At 36.3% G+C, this 24,418-nt stretch overlaps 1 pseudogene; it reads left to right on the plus strand.

Annotated features, from left to right (window-relative positions):
* The first annotated feature begins 3,463 nt into the window (after positions 1 to 3,463).
* LOC116550013 lies at positions 3,464 to 5,307 on the plus strand (annotated as a pseudogene).
* Positions 5,308 to 24,418: the final 19,111 nt, after the last annotated feature.

The raw sequence follows: 24,418 nt of genomic DNA on the forward strand, positions 1-24,418 counted from the left end.
CTGTATTATAGAGGGTCTGTAAGGATACTGTGACAGTTACTAGCAGCATGACAATTAATTTTATAGACTATCTGGCCTATTGTTGCCCATGTAACCAATTTCCTACAGCTGAAATCCAAAACGACAAAGCTGGGTAATTTATAAAGGAAAGAGGTTTAATTGAGTCACAGTTCCACGTGGCTTGGGAGGCCTCAGGAAACTTATAATCATGGCAGAAGGCAAAGGGGAAGTAGGCACCTCCTTTACAAGGTGGCAGGAGGGAAGTAAGAAGAGGGCGGGGAAACTGTCATTTATAGAATCATCAGATCTCATGAGAATTCAGTATCATGAGAAAAGCATAGAGTAAACTACTCCCCATGATCCAATCACTTCTCTCCCTCAACATGTGAGGATTACAATTCTAGATGAGATCTGGGTGGGGAAACAGAGCCAAACCATATCAGCCACTGTCAATTTTTTATCATTGATAGTGTAATAAAACAAATTAAAGAGTGTTATTTGAGAACATGCTGTAACTTATTAATACTACTAGAATATTAGTATTTCAGATTGTGTTTATTTTCTTGAGAAAAGGCCACATACAAAGAAAGACTTTAAAAAAAATTTTAAACAAAAGCTTTGTGTTACCAGTTTGAAATAAGATCCAAAATGTGGCTATCAGCAAAGCAGAAATTTTCTTCTGGGAGAAAAAATCATGAGCCATTATTTTTTACTAGTGCCCAGCCCACAGATGAGCACTTTATTAGTTACTATATTAGTTAAGGTGTGATAGAAGGGCCAAAGCATGAAACTCCACATAGCAAAAAGTCACTGGGTACCTAATGGTCTAATGGTAAAGAAGATGGAGAACAACCAAAAGCAAATTGCCCCTGCTTTACATTTGTCTTATGAGTAGAAGGACGTGATATTCAGCATTTCTTTTCCATGAAATGTACCAAACAATTATAACAGCAAAAACAATGACATACTGGATAAAGGCATGATTATCAATTGTTTCCAATGTTCCAAAATGATATTATAATGCTACCAATAAAATATTATTGCAAAAATTAAATCAAACCTGAAACTAAATTTTAAATCTAACTACCAATTTTCAGGAAATACAGAGAACATTATGTGACATAAAAGAGATGTAATCAAGCAAATTCAAACAATGTAAGATTCAATGCAGCATTCATTATTCACAATAGTCAAGACATGGGATCAACCTAAGTGTCTATCAAAACATGAATGGGTAAAGAAAACATTGGATATATACACAATGGAATACTATTCAGCTGTGAAAAGAATGAAATCCTATCATTTGTGCAACATAGATGACATGGAGAACAATCATAATAAGTGAAATAAGCCAGGAAAGTACTACATGATCTCATTCATATGTGGACTCAAAAAAAAAAGTTGATCTCACAGAATTAGAGAGTAAAATGGTAGTTACCAAAGGTTTGTTCTGGGGAGAGGTTTGACAAAGGATATAAAAATTCAGTTTGGAAGAATAAGTTCAAGAGACCTATTGTACAACATGGTAACTATAGTACATAATGCACTGTATTCTTAAAAAATGCTAAGAAAGTGGATGTAAAGTGTTCTCACCAAAAAATGATATGTGAGGTAATGCATACGTGAATAAGCTAGATTTAGTTATTTCACAATGCATATGTACTTCAAAACATCATGTTCTACACTGGAAATATATATAGTTTATGTCAATTTAAAAAACTAAATTAAATTTAAAAAAAAAAACAGTGGCACAAGAGATTTTCTGGGATGCAGCCTCTGAAATAGTATTTAGTGGGCAGAATGTGTATTAAAGAATCCCCTTGAGATCCACACCTATGGAAGAGAGGGAAAGGAAGCAAGGTTAGTCAGAATAAGTTATATGCTATGAGGTATGCCAGACAACCCCAAAGAGAGTTCCTAGGCTGAAACTGCTTGCCAGAGTAGTCCTTGCTGAGCCAAACTGGCTAGACTATTCTAACCTCCCTTCAGTTACTGGAGGTGGGTTGCTCTAAGAAGGTGATCTTGACTGAAACAGCTCTCTACAGTGGAGCAATCCCTGAAGAACCAGACAGTCAAAGTCAGAGTACTGACAGCACTCTCCGCAACTGGTTCATGTCTTTCCTAGAGGGTGAATCTGGAAGACACATGACCATGTCCACAAGGAAAAAAAAAAAAGGCTCAAACAAGAAAGTATTTATAACATTGTTATACGTCCCAAGAAATTACAGTAGTGTATTCTAAGTAAGTATTTTAAAAATTATTTTTATTATTGTTACATCAGGTTGTGGTAAGTATCTAAGTTGCTTTGGGGTTTTTACATGTTTGGTCCTGAAGGAGGAAGATTTGTTTTCGTTTGTTTTTGTCTTTCCCCTAATACAAACCCCTTTCCTATATATGCCAAGGTGAGGTTAATATAATTGCATTCTGGAACCATAAAATTTTCACATCAAAGTATTTAAATACTCTCAAAATACTCTGGCATTATTTTTTAAGTGAATTTCAATGATTTGGGGTACGAATACATATAAATGAATTACCTCAAGTGTACTATATTATTTTATCTTATTAAAATCTACCTGAAATTTTTATATTGGACATATGCTTTTATGTTGTTAATGAATATTGTAAATTGGCCTAAGGCAATTTGATCATTCATAAGTAAAAGACTGTTTTTTGGTAAGTATTATTTTCTTCTAACAGTGAAAATTGGGACTACCTGCCTTTAGAATCAGCCAAACAGAAAAACAAATACTGCATGCTCTCACAAGGGGGAGCAAACTGATGAGAACACACGAACACACAGAGAGGAACACCACACACTGGAGCCTATAGGAGGGTGGAGGGTAGGAGGGAGATAATCAGGATAAATAATTAATGGGCACTAGGCTTAATACCTAGGTGATGAAATAATCTGTACAACAAACCCCCATGACACATTTACCTATATAACAAACCTACACGTATACCCCTGAACTTAAAAGTTAAATAAAATCAGTAACCAAAATATGTGTCGACCCAGGTTTGGAGCTGCTAATAGGTAAACTGTTTCAATGGCTGCAAGTCCCAGATGCATTCTTAACGCATCTGTAATTGTGTTTTCGGAATTTATTAGGCTGGTGCAAAAGTAATTGTGGTTTTATGGCAAAACCCGCAATTACTTTTGCTTCAACATAATACCTTAACTATGACCAGAAACAGTTGTTTTTAAGTCAATTAATGTCTTTGAAAATAATTTAAACATTTATAATATTTAAAGGGCAGTGAAATACTAATTATTCTTACAAAATTCACTATTCTCAAAATATTATTATAAAAGCAGTAGTAATGTGAGAAAATCTAAAAGATTCTATTGAAGATAAATTTGTTGCAAAGAATGGAATTCTATGTTACAACTGGATCCCAAGGTACATCAGAGTGTGTATAATTATTGAGCAGACTATATGTTAAGAAATCTGACAAGAAGATGGACAATCAGGATGTTGCAGGAGGCTAACCGGTGGTTTGGGGTTGCTCCCACTAAATCTGGAAAAGTGAACATGAACATCCTTCACCGGGAAGAGCTCATTGCTCAGAAGAAGCGGGAAACTGAAGCCAAAACGAAACAGAAAACAAGCAGAATCAGGTGCCCAGGCCTCGGCACCCACATCCTAGTGAAATCACAAATGCACACAACTCTTCCAGCATTTCCAACAAGTTTGCCAACGATGGTAGCTTCTTGCAACAGTTTCTGAAGATGCAGAAGGCACAGACTAGCTGAAATGCTGCCCCCCTCCCCGCGCCCGCCCCCGCCCCCAGTGCCGCTCCCAGCACGCCCACCCCCAGCGCAGCATCAGAAGGCCGACAGGACTGAAGAGCTTACTCGCAGGTCAAGCAGCTGCCCACCTCAGGCCACCCGAGTGTCATAAGCAGTGGCTAGAAATCAAAGTTTCACCCCCAGGGGGAAACGAGACTTGGAAAACGATAGAGAAATTGGCCCCCTTTGTGGCAGGAGGAGGCCCTGTGTTAGAAAAAATAGCTATGGAGGACTACAAGGATAACCCGGCTTTTGTATTTCTGCACGATAAGAATAGCAGGGCATTCCTCTAAAGAAGAGTTGGCTGAGATAAGAAAGGAAGGGCAGAAGTCGCAGGCAGCCTCTCAGAAAGTTTCACCCCCAGAGGACGAAAAGGTCAAGAACCTTGCAGAAAAGTTGGCCAGGTTCATAACGGACGGGGCTCCCCTGGTGGAAACCATTTCCCTCCAGAACAAACACGGGAACCAGGCATTCAGCCAAGGGTCCAAGTCCTACCGACAGAAGCTGGAGGAGTTCGGGAAAGCCAAGGCGGCTCCATGGGCAACCTCAGGGCGCCCAGAGCCGGCCTGAAGCGCCAGTCCTCTCCTGAGGCCCTGTCAGGGTCCACGCCTGCGCTCTCAGTCATCGGCGCCAGCTGCCCGGCGGAAGCCTCCCTCCGCAGCCCCGCAGCCCCGCCTCTCCGCCCCGTGAAGAGGAAGCGGAAGAGCCGGAGGGGGCCTGAAGAGGATAAGGTAGAGCTACCACTTGCTGAGCTGGTGCAGCTGGACGGGGATTCCTCTCCTTCGCCTCTGTCAGTTCATTACCTCAAGGGGCTTGGCTTAGAGAAGGAGAAGCCCGTGGGTCTAGTGGGCGTCACGGAGCTGTTGGACGCCCAGAAGCAGCAGCTGAAGGAGCAGCAGGCGATACAGCAGCTGTACATGATTATGCAGCAGAAGCGGGCCATGCAGGACATGCAGTTGCTGTGGGGGAAGGCGGTGCAGCAGCAGCAGCAGCAGCAGCAAGGGTACGACAAGAAGGAGAGTGAGCTGGGCACCTGGGAGCGCCCGCTGCGGTGCGTGGAGTTGGACAAGACCAGGGAGTGGGCCGAGCAGCTGACAAAGATTGGCCGGGGCAAGCACTGCAGAGGAGACTGCCTGCCTCCAAACCAGCTGGAGAAGTTTGTGGAGACCTTCAAGGCGCTGAAGGAGCGCCGCTAACCTGACTACTCGGAGTACAACTGACCGTGAAGAACATCGGCTACTAGATGCTGATGATGGTCTGGAAGGAGGGTGAGGGGCTGGGCCCAGAGGGCCAGATCATCAAGAACCTGGTCAACAAGGGCACCACCACAGCGGTCGCCAGCTTGGGCACTGACCGGCCGGCGGAACTCTCCGAGGAGGATGATGAGGTCGAGGCCTTCTGCAAGAGGATGGTGCTGGCCTGCTGCTTCCGGCCCAACCTCCTGAACAACCGGCCTTACTTCTGAGGGTTCTGGAAACATGTAATTTCTGAATGACCAACTGTCCCTGGGCTGTGGAATGTTCCGGGCTGCATTTCTGCCCACTCCTCCCGTTGTCATGAGTGCCGTGCCATGTAACAAAGTCCCAGTGATTAAAAAAATAATCTGAAAAGATAAATGTGAAAAAGTGATAATTGATATTTATATCACATTATAAATGCTGAATTCCAGATAACATGATAAAAAGAGAAAAATATTTTTAAATGATGAGAACGCTATTAAGAGGAGTCAACTCTATGTGGCAACATCAGAAAGGGCAGCAAGATGAAATAGAATGTTGCCTCAAGCCATTCAGAAAATAGACATAGGCCAGGGATAATGAAGTACATGATACATATTGTTAGGAAGACTTTTCTAAATGGTGATTTCCCTGCCACCATCCCATTATTTTAACTCACAAAACACCACTTAGCATGGTTCTCGTGTTTGTCTCCTATTTAGGGGTCTCAAACAGGACTAACTCAAATATGGTATAACCACATACAAGACATTTTAAGGCTTCTACTTGAACAAATAACTAAACCATCACTCACAAGGCAGAATAATTCCTCTCTCATTTTCTTTGGTTCCTGATTGTTTACAGAGATGCAACTTCAGCAAGGTTTCAGAGCTAGAAAAATATTTTGCCTTAATCTAGGACTTTGAATCTACTTAAAAATAGGCAGCTGCCCTCATACTATCCCCCCTGCCCTATATGCACAGTCTACCCCTTCAAGTGTGAAGAATGATCTATTTAAGGGAGAGGGAAAAGAAGAAAAATAAATGTTGTGCAGTTCTGCCTGCAATTTTAATCTAAAGTAGACTAAAGAAGTCTAAAGAGCAAATTGGTAATTTTGAAAAACGCTAAAAGCAACAAAATGTGCTTTGCAGATATAGAAGTAATAAGGTGAAAAAAGGAAGAATGGGGTAAATGCTTGGGGAACATATTTGATATTAGATTTTTCAGAATCTATTTGTTCCTGAGACACCCTGAAGCTATCCTTAGAGATATACAAAATCATAAAATATTTATCAACATTTATATATTCCTCTTTGTAAAATTTGAACATTTACCATTTGAGTTTTAACAAAAATGATGTATAGACTAGCCCAACAATACCTTATGACTCCATTTTATTCTATCTCTTGGTAATTTTTCACAATTGCAGTTTGTATTATATTTTAGAAACTCTTTTCTCTAAAAAAAAAAAAATTCAATATAATTTTTATTCCTATTACTTTATAGGTAAGTTGTCTTCCCTAACCCCTCTGTCTTCCTTCAAAATTTTCTCTTTATTATTTATTTATTTATTTTTAGTTCGAACAGGATATGCTCAGGTATAGATTTTGTTTTATATTTACTACTTGATTGTCTCTAAGCTTTCTAGATCTGTTGTTTAGTGTCTTTCATTAATTTTGGAAAATTCTTAGCCATTATAATCTCAAATATTTCTTCTGTTCCTTCTTCATTTTCTTCCCTATGTTATGTCTTCCTAATTGTCACATCCACCCAGTTCTTACAATGATCTGTTTGGTGGGTGTTTTCTCCATTATTTTTTTTCTTCGCTTTTTAGTTTAGGAAGTTTCTACTGACATATCTTCAAACTCATTTATTCTTTCCTTGGCTGTAAACAGTCCACTGCTGGGACCAGCAAAGGCATTTCTCATTTTTGTTACAGTTTTTTTGATTTCTAGCATTTTCTTTGATTCTCCCTTAGAATTTCTATCTTTCTGCTTACATTACCTGTTTATCATTGCGTGTTGCAACCAAGATTTTCAGTATCCATCTCTTCCTTCATTTGCACGGAATTGTTCTGTCTGGTAACTTCAATTCTCTCATGAATCAAGAAAATTTGTTGGTTTTCAGTTTTTTCAGCTTTTTTCTTGTTGTAAGGAAAAAGCCCTGCCCCCACAGATGTACTGAATCTTCATTTTACCAATATCTCAAGTAATTTGAATGCTTTGAGAAGCACTGTTCTACTGACTATACCTGAAAGAGTTCTTCAGTGATCCTTGCAGCATGGAACACATCCAGCATTCGCTCCAAGCAAATGGGTAAGTTATAAGAGTTGTCACCAACATTTTTTACCATGTACCACAATTAGAATAACTTTTAGCATAAATGACTGGTTTCTGAAGATTTTTCACAAATTAGATATATATGTTACCATAATATTTTGTACATTTAAAAAATATGCACTAAGTAGAAATGGAAAAGAATGAGATAAAAAAATAAAAAATATTTTAATATTTTAAATAGTTAATTTTAATAGTACTATATTTTTCTTTCACTGAAATAATGAGTAATATATAAATACTATGTGTATTATATGCATTTATACTTATAGCATAATATGTATAAGAAATATAAGTAAATTTTTAAAATTTTTAAAATTACTTGTTTATGATTCAGCCATTGAAAAGTATGATTCTAAATTCAGATTATTTCTACACTTAATTTAATGACTATTATATCTGAGAAATGTACTTAAAAAATATATAACAGATACAATATACAATATATATTTGTGGAAAGAATGATGTATAATGATGATAGGTATAAATCTCTATATTTTAAAGCATCTTAATCACTTACTTTGAATAGATATTGTAAAACTGATTAGGTGCAATGGCTCACGCTTGTAAGCACTTTAGGGTGGATCACTTGAGGCCAGGAGTTTGAAACTAGCCTGACAAACATAGTGTAACCTCTGTCTATACTAAAAATACAAAAATCAGCCATGTGTCGTGGCACACACCAGTAATCCCAGCTACCCAGGAGGCTAAAGCACAAGAATCAATTGAATTTGAGAGGCAGAGGTTGCAGTGAGCCGAGATCACACCACTGGACCCCAGATTGGGCGACAGAGGGTGACTCTGTGTCAAAATAAATAGATAAATAAATAATTATTAGTATTTTAGACTATACCATGGCTAATGAAAAACATTGCTTGAAAGAGAAGTGTGCCCTTTGCACTTTTATTTATTTGTTTTCACATTATTAGTACTACCCTCAATGTGAGGCTTTTTATATGAAATCTTTGAAATCACTTGTTGATTTTATATATCTATAAATCCATCTACCAGAGCATCTGTAAACTGTAGTATGTGCAAGATATTGAAATCAAGTGAACAAATGTGGGTTTTACCCCTATCTCCAGGCTGGGGAGCTCCTGCACTTTTATTTCAACTTACTTCACATAGTGTGAGATATGTAATCACCTGTAATATGCATGCAGTGGGCTTGACGGTGCCCCTTCATACATTTTATAGCAGTGAGATTTAGTTTAATTCTTAATTCTTGTTAATAAATATAATTAGAAGCTCCGATAGATTATTTTACCTTTCAATACTCATCCCATTTTAAAGACACTGGGACGAACGTTCCAAATGCTAGAAGGAAAGAAAGACAAGTATAACTAAGCCAAACCAATGTTGGGTGAGCTAATGGGTCAATTTTCATAAAGCAACAGGAATATGGAGCATCTGACATGAAGAAATACAGCAAGGAACGTAGCCAAGAGTCATAACTCAAGGTCAACAAGTCAACAGAAAGTCGTAGCCTATTCCAACTGGGAAGAAATTCCCTCAGAAACAAAATTGGTAAGAATGGGAACTAAAGCAGAACCTAGACAAGAGATGGAACTACAGATAGGAAGAATGAAAAAATACCCAGGACCTAAGAGATAGGTGAAGAAGCCCAGCAGCTTAGGATCCTCGTAAGTGCAAATGAAGGAGATATCACATGATATTATCAGTGAAATATATCTCTAACTCCTCAGGCAGGAAGAAATCATTAAATGTTTTCTATCTCTGTATTGGCAGCAAGACTCAAACCCATTGACAGATAATGAGAGCTCACTGAACATGTATGGAATAATACTATGGTGTCCTATAATCTTTCTAGAAGCCTCAAATTTCATTAAGGAGAATAGACAAACATACAGTGAAAGCAAAATAACAAACATGTTACTGTACCATAATATTTACAATTCATCAAGAATCTACCACATACCAGGAAGAGTGTTAGCTGCCCTACAACATGATCAAATATGCAGCAACTCAATGAGATTTATGTTATTAACCTTATAGTAAGCAGAACCCAGAGAGGTTAAGCAACCTGCTCAAGGCCATATCCACACAGCCAAATTGGCAAACCTGATACATAAATCTAATATGCAAATAATGTCCTTGCTCATAAACATCAAGTAGTTACATAAGTGACTGACAACAAAACTAGCAACCAAAAAAAAGCAGTATAGAAAAAAAATGCTATAGGAATTGTGATGTGTGAGAGCATTTTTTTTTGTATTATTGAAAAATGTGATTATTATATGTTAAGTAAGAAGAAGAAATTCCCTAATCAATATGCACAGGATCTTCACTGGTCTTTTCTGATCTTGCTTTTTGTGGGACACATATTTCCAGCACAGATGATTGAACAGCCAGAAGCTGTTGGTCAATTCAGGGTTTACTACGGACCCCTAGATTCAATGGCTCTGCGTTTCTTTATTTTCCAGTGTGTACAGGGATAAAATTAAGGGTGTAAGACTAATGCTAGCATAAATTTCTAGTCGCTACTTGGCTACTTGCAAGCTGCTCATCACTATATGTTGGGTTTGCTCGCCACAGCTCCCTTTCTTATTATCTACCACCAACTATTTCTTTATGACTTTGTGCTTCATGAGAGAAACACAGCAAACTGTTAATAAATTCATGGAGTTTTCTTCTACACTCAGATGGTTGATGTGTGCAAGGTTTGAGAAATCCAGTAAATCAATGGATGCATGCTGTGAACTATCTCTTCAATCTTTCCCCTACAGAATGACCTTGAGGTTTTTATCTAAAAACTGGTCATAATTTACAGGGCACTCAATCAAAAAGAAAGAAGTTTTTATTCTACCAATGAGCGTTTATGCTTTTGGAACTGCATAATAAACAAAACTAATTTATGAGAGAAATATCTCTAGAATTAAAAAAAAAAAAAATGTAGCTAGGTGCTTGTCCCTGGTGTAGTAGTGGTCTTAGTGCTTTAGTGCAATAGTATCACCCAGCTAGATTGTTTAAAACCTAGTTTAAATAGTATTGATATGGAAGGGAAGTGCTGGGAAGGGAAGGGTGTGTTCCTTTTATTTATTTTTTTTTTTTTTTTTTGAGACGGTGTTTCGCTCTTGTTACCCGGGCTGGAGTGCAATGGCGCGATCTCGGCTCACCGCAACTTCCGCCTCCTGGGTTCAGGCAATTCTCCTGCCTCAGCCTCCTGAGTAGCTGGGATTACAGGCACGCGCCACCATGCCCAGCTAATGTTTTGTATTTTTAGTAGAGACGGGTTTTCACCATGTTGACCATGATGGTCTCGATCTCTTGACCTCGTGATCCACCTGCCTCGGCCTCCCAAAGTGCTGGGATTACAGGCGTGAGCCACCGCGCCCGGCCAGGGTGTGTTCCTTTTAAATGCTACAGAAGGGAGGAAGGGAAGTGCTGGTAGAGGAGGGCGTGGTCCCTGGCTAGGGCTCCATCCCCGGGCCTGTGCCCATGGACCTAAGCAAAGACAGGAATTTTTGTTTTCCTGCCCAGATTTTGCATTTCCCAAGACCACCCATGACCTGCCACATCCCCATCCTGTGCCTATAAAAACCGCAAGACCCTAGCAGGCAGACACACAAGCTGCTGGACGTCAAGAGGAGCACATCAGCAGAGGAACGCACAAGCAGCTGTACATCAAGAGGAACACATCGGCATAGGAGCACACCTGCATGCTGACAGGCTATGGACTGGCAGACTGACACAGAGTCAGTCAGAGAAGAGCCCGTCCGCTAAAAGGCCCAACTCCAGGGGAAGGAAAACCTTCCCACTCCATCCCCTTCTGGCTACCCCCATCTATTGAGAGCTACCACCACTCAGTAAAACCTGGCCCTCATTCTCCAAGCCCAGGTGTGATCTGATTCTTCTGATACACCAAAGCAAGAACCTGGGATACAGAAAGACCTCTGTCCTTATGACAAGGTGGAGGGTCTAATTGAGCTGGTTAACACAAGCCACTTGTTGATGGCAAAACTAAAAGAGAACATGGTATCATATGCCCACTGGGGCATCAGGAGCTGTAAACATTCACCCCTAGACACTGCGATGGGGTCAGAGCCCCACAGCCTGCCTGTCTGTATGTTCTCCTAGAGGTCTGAGCAGCAGGGTATTGAAGAAGCAGGCCACACTCCCATCGCAGGCCCTGTAAGGGGGACAAGGGAACTTTTCCCATTTCAGTATTATTTTCAAAGACATATTTGAAGACATGCCAAATTTGTGAGATATTTACTCTAGTTTTAAAACTGTAGTTTAAGCAAATGAGAGTACTTTTAGGAGAAGTAAAGAAAAAATATGAAAATGAAATATAAATAATTTTTAAATATTTTTTCCTACAACTTATTTCTGAGGTACATGTGCAGGATGTGCAGGTTTGTTACATAGTTAAATGTATGCCATGGTAGTTTGCTGTACAGCTCAACCCATCACCTAGGTATTAAGCCCAGTATCCATTACCTATTCTGCCTGATATTCTCCCTGCCCCTGCCCTGACAGGCCCTAATGTGTGTTGTTCCCCACCATGTGTCCATGCGTTCTCATAGTTCAGCTCCAATTTATAAGTGAGAACTGTCACTGTTTAGTTTTCTATTCCTGTATTAGTTTGCTGAGGATAACAGCTTCTAGCTCCATCCACGTCCCTGAAAAGGACATGATCTCATTCTTTTTATGGCTGCATGGTATTCTATGGTGTATATATACCACATTTTCTTTATCCAGTCTATCACTGATGGACATTTGGGTTGATTCCATGTATTCGCTATTGTGAATAGTGCTGCAATGAACATAAGCATGCATGTATCTTTATAATAGAATGATTTAAAGACTGTCTGGAAAAAAGAACACTGATGGGAGAAATGTTCTTTGTCTGTTACTTCCATTCACATCAGTCTCCATGCAAACCATTCTTTTCTTGGATGTTCAAGCTTACCTTTTCTGTTAGATCTTTATTCTCCTGTCTGCATAGGGAATTGCTGCTCTAGTCAGAGACTTTTTCATCTTTGAGGTTTTCTTGACATCCTACTTGTCCATCAGAGTTAGGAACCTCTTTCTCTACTTTCTGTATTAACTGTGAATATACTGTTATTTGCTAATGACTGTTTATTTGACTTGCTCACTTTTTAGAAGTAGAGATTTTAATATCATTTCAACATTTAGGATCTGCTATCAACTTTGGTCATCAGATATGTGGCAGATGAATGAATGGATGAATAAACAAATAGAATAAGGAAGGAAGAGGAGACTTGCACTCTTGCTATCATGAGTCATTCAGCCAATGACTGGAAAGATAGAATTGACAGATTTAGCAGATAAAATTATCTGAACTTCAGATAAACAGGAAATACTTTTAGCATAACTATGTCTGATATATTCCAAAGTTATTTATATGTTATCTAGAAACCTTAAAACTATAAAGACATAGATTTCAGTGTAACATAAGAATAAACTGGCTCCTATAACAGTCAAGCCAATGTAGGCAACTTTTCAAGAAAGTATGTGGCCAGGACTTACTGTTTAGGCATAGGATCAATGCCCAAGAAGCTCTGGACCTATCCTTACATTTGTAAATATTTTCTTGTCCTTTTCTTATTAAGCAGGATATTTTTACAGAATTTGCAAACTTTCTTAGTAACCATGCTACTTATGCTATACAGCAAGGTAAAAGCAACTTCTATTGTTATTAATAAATTGATAAATTTGACCTGTACTTTATAGTTACACAGGATTGCCAGATAGACTATAGGAAATCCATGAGTTTCAGATAACACAGAGAATATTTTTAGTATAAGTATGCCTCAAATATTTAGGACATACCTGTTCTGAGAACTTATTCATAATTTATTTGAAATTCAATTTTGTTGGGTGTCCTATATTTTAATCTATTAAAACTAGAAAATTAAAAATTAGTTGATAGACTAAAGGGAGGCTTGCTCTTCTATTTTGCTGATATTGTCTTACTTATAGCCATCTCAGTTAAATAGGATTTCTATCAGTTCGATATCAGTTGTTTTTTCAAACTGACAACAGATACGCATACCTACATTCATCATTTCAATAAAATCATTTGCCCTGGCAAATGTTACAAAAAGTCATTCTGTCCATGATTAATGTTTTTTAGTTAAATCTCACTCAAAATCATCATTATTAATTGAAATAAGGAATAAAGTAATATTTAAAACAGAAGACCAATCTAGAATTTTGCTATTTAATGAAAACCTTTGTCTGTTAGGCTAAAAATTGAATTTGTAAATACACTTTTTATTTGGAATAGTTCAGATTTGTAGAAATGTTGACAGAATATTTTGAAGTTCCCAAATACATCATGCCTAACTTACCCTCTTGTTTGCATTAAAATATTTTTTCAGTTATTGAATTAATATTAATACATTGTTAATAACTGAAATCAATACTTATTCAGATTTTCTTTGTTTTTGTCCAATGTCCTTTTTCTGTTCCAGGATTTCATTCCGGGATACATTTAATTGTTACATTTCTGTAGGTTCTTCTTGGCTCTGACACTTTTTCAGATTTTCTTTGTTTTTGATGATTTGAGCCTTTTTAGAACTCTAAGTCAGACATTTTATAGATTACTCTTCAATTTGTTTTGTCTAATATTTGTCTCATAGTTATATAGAGGTTATGAGTGTTTGGGAAAATAATTTTTCCAGTGTTGGCCATTGGGAGTTTTCCAGTTGACTAATGTGTCCTGTTGACATATCTCTATTATTTTGTTTCTTTCAAAGCATTTACTTTCTGTCACAAGAATCTTAAGTCTCAAATTGTTCCAGATTTGGTCACTGGAGCTCTTTCAGTTGGCTCACATATTCCCTTGACATCACCTTATCATTGTGGTTTGTTTTGTTTTGTTGTAGCAGTTACTTTCTGACACTACAAGATGCTGCAGGCTCCTCTTGTACTGTTTCTGTACAAGAATTCCCAGCCTGGAATCAGCCATTATTCCAAGGAGCCCTGGCTCCTTTGACTGGAGAATGGTATTAGGAATGAAGATCTGGATGCTTGGTGGACTTGCTATAGGAGAGTCATTGCTTCCAGACCCTCTCAAGGAAGAGAGCTAGGAAACAAGTGTTAACACTATCCTGTGTATTGACACATATTTATATTTATATCTATATTCATCTTTATTCATATTAAGATAAACATGTGGTTATAATGAAATCTCTAATTTTCATCCATCACCACACAATTCATTTTAGACTCTCCCCTTCCTTTTGTTTATCTGAAACCTCCCACCTCTAGAGTAAGAAACTTGGTGCCAACTATCTGCCTTACACTTATTCATTTGTTCAATCCCAGTATAAATGTAAAATGGGTTCAGAATTAACATACACACCAGTGAGAAACAAACTTCACCAGCTAGAGTATGATAATTACATAGAAATCCTAGACAGTTTCCACTCTCCCAGAGATATTTATATCAGTACCTTTCTTTCCCCATTTCTTTCAAGAAGGTTACATGATACGTTGTAATGCAGTTAGAATCTTTGGTCTCTGTCAGCATTCCTCCTGGGATACCCAATTTCCCAATGAATTTTTGGTATTATTTGCATATGATTAAGGTTTGCATTTTGTGGTTTAAGGTTCTGTGGGTTTTGACAAACATATGCTGTCATGTATCAAATATCCTACAGAGTAGTTCCACCACCTTAATAGATTCCCTATGCTTTTCCTATTCCGCTCCCCCTACTTCCTCCAAACCCCTGCAATAACTAAGCCATTTACTGTCTCATTGTTTTGTCTTTTCCAAAATGTCATATGAATAAAATCAAAATATGTATAATAGTATTTTCATACAGGTTTCTTTCACTTAGTAATATGCATTGAGGATTTATACATATTTTTGTATGACAATATTTCATTCATTTTTAGTGCTGAATAGTATTCCATTTTATTAGTGTAGCAGAGTTCATTCATATATTCATCTATTGAAGGACATCTTGCTTTCTTCCAGCTTTTGACAATTATACATAATGCTACATGTGTAAAATTTTGTATAAACTCAAGCAAATGTAAGAGTTATTACACTGGAGGTAGAGAGGAAGATTGGGTTAGAAAGTTTATTCAAAAGGATAATGACATAGAATTTCCCAAACCTAGAGAAGGATGATCAATATGAAAGTACTAGATGGTTACAGAGCCCAAGTAGAATTAAGCTAATGAAGACTGCCTCAATTTACTTAATAATCAAAATCCGAAAGGTCAAGGATAAAGAAAAGAACCTAAAGGCAGCAGTAGAAAAGAAGTGACATTAAAAGGAGATCCAAAATGCATGGTAGCAGACTTCTCAGTGGAAACCTTATAGGCCAGGAGAGAGTGTCAGGATATATTTAAAGCACTGAGGAAAAAATCTTATATCCTAGAATAGTATACCCAATGAAAATGTCCTTCAAAACAGGAAGGACAAATGAAGACTTTCCCTGATAAACAAAAGCTGAAGGATTTCATCATCAAACCTAACAAGAAATGCTAAAGGGAGTTCTACACTCTCAAAAAGTGGGGGAGGCAGGTGTTAATAAGCAATAAAAAGTCAACTGAAGGTATAAACCCCACTGATAATAGTAAATACACTGAAAAACAAAGAATATTAGAGCATTATAATTTGGCAGGTAAATTACTCATATCTTGACTAGGAAGACTAAAAGATAAATCTATCAAAAGCAATAACTACATCAACTTTTCAAGACATACAGCATAATATATAAATACAAACAACAAAAAATTAAAAAGTGGGAAATGAAGTGAAAGAGTTATTAGTTTTCTCTTTGGTTAATTGGTTTTGCAATCAGTACTGGTTATTATCAGTTTAAAATAATGGATTGTAAGAAGTTTTTTTTTTTTTTTTTGAGACGGAGTTTCACTCGTTACCCAGGCTGGAGTGCAATGGCGCGATCTCGGCTCACCGCAACCTCCGCCTCCTGGGTTCAGGCAATTCTCCTGCCTCAGCCTCCTGAGTAGCTGGGACTACAGGCACGCGCCACCATGCCCAGCTAATTTTTTGTAGTTTTAGTAGAGACGGGGTTTCACCATGTTGACCAGGATGGTCTTGATCTCTTGACCTTGTGATCCACCCGCCTCAGCCTCCCAAAGTGCTGGGATTACAGGCTTGAGCCACCGCGCCTGGCCGTAAGAAGTTATTTGCAAGCCTCATGGGAACCTCACATCAAAAAACATACAAAAAGATACATAAAAATCAAAAATCAAGAAATTAAAACATACCATTGAGAAAATCACCTTCACAGAAAGAAATGCAGGAAGGAAGGAAGAAAAGACCAAAAAACAAACAGAAAACAAATAACAAAATGGCAACAGTAATCCTTATTATAATAACATTGATTGTAAGTGGGCTAAACTCTTCAACAAAAGACGTAAAATAGCTGAATGAATATAAAAACAAGCTCCAACAGTCTGCTGCAACAAGTAACATACTTACTTCACCTAGGAAGACACACATATACTGAAAATAAAGGGATGGAAATAGATACACCATGCAAATGGAAATCAAAAAAGAGCAGGAGTAGTTTTATCATATAAAATAGATTTCACGACGAAAACCATAAGAAGACAAAGAAGGTCATTATATATTGACAAAGGTGTCAATTCAGCAGGAGGATATAACAATCATAAACATATATGCTCCCACATTGGATCACACAGATATAAAAAGCACATATTATTAGAGGTGAAAAGATAGACCCCAATACATTATCTGCAGACTTCAACACCCCAATTTCAGTATTGGGCAGATCATTCAGACACAAAAATCAAGAAAGATATATTGGGCTTAATCTGAACTATAGAACAAATGGACTTAATAGATATTTTTAGAATATTTCATCCCACAGCTGCAGCGTACACATTCTCCTCAACACAGAAAACATTCTCAAGGATAGACCATGTGTTAGGCCAGAAAACAAGTATTCAAAAATTGAAAAAAATTGAAATTAGATCAAGTGTTTTCCCTAACCACAATGAACTAAAACTAGAAATCAATAACAAGAGGAACTTTGGAGAGTATACAAACCCATGGATATTAAACAATATGCTCTGAAATGACCATTGGGTCCTGGGATACGACAAAAGCAATAGCAAGAGAAAACTTTAAGAATAAATGCCTGTGTCAAAAAAGTGGAAAAATGACAAAACTTCTAAGAAACAACCTACTGATACATCTTAAAGGACTAGAAAAACAAAAGCAAACCAAACGCAAAATTAGTAGAATAAAATAAATAATAAAGATTAGAGCAGAAATAAATAAAGTTGAAGTGAATAAAATAATACTAAAGGTCAATGAAAAGAAAAGTTGTTTTTCTGAAAAGACAAAAAAAATGGCAAATTTTGGACGGACTAAGGAAAAAAGAGGGAAGACCTAATTAAATAAAATCGGACCTGAAAAAGGAGACTTTACAACTAATACTGCAGTAATTCAAAGAAGCATTAGAGACTACTATGAGTAACTATATGCCAGTAAATGGAAAATCCTAGGAGAAACTGATAAATTCCAGCATACACACAATCTAGTAAGATTGAACCATGAAGAAATCCTAAATCTAAAGAATAACAAGTAATGAGATCAAAGCCTTTGCAAAAAAACCTCCAAGCAAAGAAAAGTCAAGGACCTGATGGCTTCACTGCTATAGTCTATGAAATATTTAAAGAAGAGCTAATATTAATCCTCCTTAAACTACTCAAAGAAATTGTAGAGGAGGAAATATTTCTAAACTCATTATATCAGGCTGGTATTACTTTGATACCAAAACCAGACTAAGACACATCAAAAAAGAAAACTACAGGCCAATATCTCTGACAAACATTGGTGCAGAAATCTTCAACAAAATATTAGCAAGCCAAATTCAACAATACATTAAAAAGATCATTTATCATGACAAAGTAAGATTTATCTCAGAGATGCAAGGATGGCTCACCATATGCAAATCAATGTGATACATCATATCCACACAATGAAAGACAAAAACCACATGATCATTTCAATTGATGCTGAAATGGCATTTGATAAAATTCAACATCTAATGGTGAAAACCCTCTAAAAACTGAATATAGAAGGAACATACCTCAACATAATAAAACCCATATATGACAGACCCACAGCTAGTATCATAATGAATGGGGAAAAACTGAAAGCCTTTCCTCTAAGATCTGGAACAAGACAAGAAGGCACACTTTCACCACTGTTATTCAGCATAGTACTGGAAGCCCTAGTTACAGCAATCTGACAAGAGAAAGATATAAAGGGCATCAAAAATGGAAAGAAAGAAGTCAAATTATCCTTGATTGCTAATGATATAATCTTATATTTGGAAAAACCTAAAGACTCCATAGGAAAACTATTACAACTGACAAACAAATTCAGTAAAGTTGCAGGATACAAAATCAACATAAGAATCCCAGTGAGTCTGAAAAGTGGCCATCTTCTGCTAAGAGCCTGTAAAAGTAAAACGAATGAAGCAGTTATGCAGAGAGAAGCATGGAGGGAAGGAGGAAATTCCCGACCTTTTTAGGGGTTTCCAGTTTCTTTTCTATCCTGTCTGTCCTGAGAACTTGTCACATTTCTTGGGCAAAGGTCCTGTGAATAATCTTTTATCCCTACATCAAATTCTACAACTTAGAAAAGTTTATGCATGCCTAATTCTACTAATATTTTGCATAAAGAGATCTTGACAAAAGCATTAATAAATATGCCTGTACAGTGCTGTAGTCCCAGCTACTTGGGAAGCTGAGGCAGGAGGATTGCTTGAACTGGGAGGCGGAGGATGCAGTGAGCCAAGATTGTGCCACTGCACTCCAGCCTTGGCGTCAGAGCCAGACTCTGTCTCAAAAAAATTAAAAAATAAAAAGAACATCAAAATTGATACATTCAATAGGCACGTTTTTACATCTTTATTATAAAAACTCCCTAAAAAGAAATTCAGGAAACTGTCATTTAAGAAATCATCAAAATTACAATGTTGAATCAAGTACCACTCTTCTATAATTGAAAAATGACCTGAAATTTAAAATTCTGAATAATGGTTGATCCTGTATTATCTTTCACAATGACATCAAATCTTTTGATCTAAAGTGAAGTAAAAATAGGGCAAGACAGCCTTATGTAATTTTTTTAAAATTTCTTTTTAAACAGTAAGTAACCAAGTACATCTCTAGTCAGAATCTCTTATGGTAATTCTGTGTCTGTCTTAATTACAAATACTGGGAAGCACAGTATTGCTTTTTGTTATATTCTCAAGTTTCTGTGTAAAGGCCATATTCAATTAACTATTAAGGAATTTTTTTTATAATTTATAAGTCATAACAGCACAATATTTTAAGACTCCAAAAGAAAATCAACAATATTCACACACAGTGAATAAAAAAAATAACTTAATCCCTTTCTTAAGAAGTTTAGAGCATAGTGAGAAAGTCAGATAAAAACTTGTTATACTACAATGGTATAGGAGTATAAAACCTCTCTAGTTCAAAAGGAAACATAGTCAAAAGCAAATATGATATAAAGTGCCAGTGATTTAATATAAGGAAAACACAAAATTTTTATTTTGCCATGAGCCAAATCAATGTTTCTCTTTTTGTTGGGTTAAACTCCCTGTGGCTGCATTTACTTATTCATGCATTCATTCAGCAAAAATATATGGAACACTTGCTATAATGCAAGAAAATAAAGAAACAGATAGTCTTTTCAGTACCCACCCAGAAGTTGCTTTACTTTGCTTATTATTAAGGCTTGCAACATTTTGTATTTTCACATTTAAAAAAAGTTCTGTCAGTTTTTTATTTCAGGTAGAAATGAATACCAACCTATTCTATGAAAAATACATTTTTACTGACACTGCCTCACATCTATAAGTTAAATATTTATCTCCAGAAAAGGTATCTTGAAATAGAAACCACCTGCCTACTCAGTTAGCACAGAATGAAAGGCAATGTTCAGAAGATAAGAAAACACCAAAGTTAGTTGTATGTGGCCAAATTATAAGAAGATAAGAAAACACAGAAGCTAGTTTTATATGGCCAATCAAATTATCTGAATGAAGCAAAACACAATACACAAAAATCTGTAAGATGTTATTTTAGTTGGGAGGCTGTGACAAGAATGTCATAATTCTTCAACAAAAAGTATGGCTCTTCTTTTGACTTTCTTTTTTCTTAATAGATACCATCTCCTTATGTTGCCCAGGCTGGACTCGAACTCCTGGGCCCTAGTGATCCTCCTGCCTCAGCCTCCTAAGTAGCTGGGAATACAGGCATATTTTTGTTTTGCTTTGCTTCATTTCTTTTTTGAGAGAGAGTCTTGCTCTGTCACCAAGGCTCAAGTGTAGTGGTGCAATTTTTGCTCACTGTAACCTCTGCATCCCAGGCTCAAAGACCCTCCTGCTTCAGCCTCCCAAGTAGCTGGGACTACAGGCATGAACCACTGCATAGGCATATTTCTTAATGTTTTTGTCAAGATCTCTTTATGCAAAAAAATTAGTAGAATTAGACATGAATAAACTTTTTTAGGTGGTGAAATTTGATGTAGGGATAAAAGATTATTCACAAGATCTGTGCCCACAAAATGTTGTAAGTTCTCAGGACAGACAGGATCCAGAAACTGGAAAGCCCTAAAGGTCAGGAGCTTCCTCTGTCCCTCCATGCTTCTCTTTGCATAACTGCTTCATTCATTTTACTTCTGCCAGCTCTTAGCAGACAATGGCCACTTTTCGGCCTCACTGGCATCATTTAAGTTCTAGATCACTGGCAGCTGGTGAATTATATGGTTTATAGGTAGCTGACAGTAGAGCATTAATGTGCAAAGTGGGGGAGGTTGTTCACGTTTTAGAGGAAAATAGTCATCATAGACCAGGCAGATTATCAAAAAGATGACTAATATGGTTATCAATATAATATCTTTAGATATTTAAAGTCTGTCTTAGCATATACAAGTATTAAGAAATATCTCTTTTCTGTTCTAATTAGTGAAAAAAATTATTTAAACCAGTAGCAGTCCTAATTGCAAGTGATTTTATAATATGAACTTCCTGTCAAATGGTCCTAAAATTCCACAAAATATAATGGAAACTAATGAATTATCAATAAATTAATAAATTTATTGATAATAAAAATTCAAAGAATCAAAAAATAGGAATGAGTATTTGTAGTAAAGTGATTACAACCTATATTATTTAAGCAGGTTAAAAATACATTGACTCCAATAGGTAAATGAGCCAGTAACATGAAAAGGTAGTAAGTAAAAGGAAAGACAATTAACAAATAAACATGAAAAATGATTTTTCTGCACCAGAAATAAAAACTGAAACAGGAAGATAATATTATCTACTTACCAAACAAGAAAAATTATATAATTATACTATGAATTTCTAAAATGCTTATGGTGAAATGGTATATTCAAACATCCCTGATGGCACTTTAAGCTGTTGAAACTCTTTTAAAAAGCAAATATCATGGTGAAAAAAATTGACTTGTATCATTTCTGGGATTTTCATCCAAGGAAACAAATAGCTGCACAAATATAAAATGTTTATAAATAAATTATCATTAGAATATTTTTATTATAGTAAAAATGTAGAACCATATTAGAAAATATCTACTAAGAGAAAAATAGCTAAGGAAATTGTGAAAATGTTCACTTAAGGAAATACCTAACAGATAAAAGTGGTAATTAAAATTTAAGTGATAATAATTAAAACTGAATAGTAGCATAGAATATTGGATATAAACCTAAAAGAAAATCAAACTGTTCAGAAGTACAGGGTTTTTAACCACAAATTGTATATACATATTGATAAGGATTCTATGAAAAGAAAGCAATTTATTTTGGCATAGCAGTAGGATTATATGTGAATTTATTTTTCATTATGTTTTTTATTAATGTCTGTAATTTTATGAAAAAAAGTCTGCCTGGGCAGATTTATTTGTATACTGTGACATGCACAATATCGCTTCTGCAGATTTCAAACCCTTCTATTGCTTTTGCCACTACAGTTTTTTTCCCTGAATATTCCTAATCACACTTCTTGATTGCTAGATAAATCTACCAGCTGTTGCCAAAATAACAATCTCCTATAACTTTCAGTTATTTCATTAAATTCAACCTCAGACATGTTTAAAGCAGTACAAAAATGCTTCTTATAGAAAGAGAAGTCTGCTAACTTACCTAAAACTTCCCCCACATTCTACCAAACGATTTTCAGTCTGATGAATGGAATGTCAATCTGTTGTCCATGTACCAAGTCTACATGTTCACTGAAGAACTGCTCAAACAGACTCACAAGGACTTGTTTTTATTTGATAAGAAAAACAAAATAGGATTAGCGATCCAAAGCTTCCCCTTAAAGTGAAGCCCATTATCATGTCTATAAGGCCCTGGGGGTTACCAGGGGCGTTCTTGTTTCACAGCCCCAGTCAATACATGACACTCATAATGGAAGTACTAATGCACAAAAATACATCATCTACTTTGTTTAAGGGAACAAGGGAGTAACTGCCTACTTCAGATATATTTCTGTTGTAACAGTAAAATGCAATCAAAATGTTTTAATAGAGACAATAGAACTGAGTTCTATTTTGTATTAATTCCACTAGACATAAATTCTACTTGCATTACCTAGCTTGTATAGTAATAAAATAATATTGGCTTCATAGTCATCTTGCACATATGGGATCAATTTTATTAAAATGGCATTTTCAAACATTAAGCAATGCAACTGCTTAGATTACTTTTATTATGTGTAACAATTGAGCTCTGAATTTTGGTCTATCTCATATCCAGTAAGATTTGTTTTTGACAGGACATAGAAAAAGAGTAGAAAGGAATATCCTTTTCCTTCATAGGTCCCTAGACACTTTAATTATTAATTATTTGCTGTCTCAAAAATCTGTAACTACTGCATATAGTCTATCTTTACTATTCCCACTCATTGGAGTATTTTTTATTCCTTCCTAAATGTGAGCTTATTGAGAGACAGGATTACATCTTGCCAAAACTATAAACAATATCTGATAACCTGGAGTTTACACCAGATGTTATTTTTAAATACTGACGGCTTTTATGAACTGAGCTCTAGACCAGTCACTGGGAATATAATAACGATTAAAACTCTATCCACGAAGATATTAAAACATATTTAGTAGAAGACAGGCAAGAAAATAGACAATAACAAGAAACTGAATCTTGGTAGGGGCCACATTTGCATAACAAAATTATAATTAATAATTTTTAATCTTTTAGATTTTGATTTGATAATTATTTTTATTGTATATATTTGGAAGCACAACATTCTGCTGCAAACATCAGCTACATTTAAAGAAAAACAATCTGTCAGTGGCAGTCTCAATTCAGAAAAGAAGTCCTGCAGGTTCACCCCAAGTCTGAGTCCTAATATACATCCTGATAAATGATCAGTTTTAATCAATAGCACCATTTAACAAATATAAATGTCATTTTAAAAAATCATAATACACGAACTAGCTGCACTAGTCATAGCCACCCAGAGTTCAAGGATTGGTCAGTATTAAATAGTAGCAGAACAATAATCAGAGGGAAAATATGCCACATAAAAATTTCCTATAAGTACTTCAAGTCATGAGACAGAGAAACTGCATATAATTGCAAACTTTCTTGTGGAAAATGTTAAATACAATTTTTTCATAAATAATATAAGACATTAAACTCTAGCTTATCAAAATTAAAATACTGGAGAAGCATATCTTACATCTGTATCGTTAAAAGAGTAAAAACTGATTTGGAGGATGTCATTTATGATCCACTCAGTGAGTACCTGCCTTTTCTTCCTTACACTATTTTTCAGGTTGTTTATTTCTTCTTTTTTTCTTTTCAGTTTGACTACTTGGAACACAGCCTCAGAGCTGAAGTAGGAAAAGCTTAAGCTACATACTTGACAACCACGTGTAAAATGATGCAGCAGATTAAAAGCAACAAATGCACTAAATGCAGCAAAGGTATAAGAGGGGGAGGAGATGAAAAAATAATGACTGCATTCCAAAAGAACCATAAAAGTAAAGCCCATTATCATGGCTATAAG

This window comes from Sapajus apella, unplaced genomic scaffold, assembly GCF_009761245.1.
Source record: "Sapajus apella isolate SASKATOON/1434 unplaced genomic scaffold, GSC_monkey_1.0 scaffold7, whole genome shotgun sequence".
In the NCBI taxonomy this organism is placed as follows: Eukaryota; Metazoa; Chordata; class Mammalia; order Primates; family Cebidae; genus Sapajus; species Sapajus apella.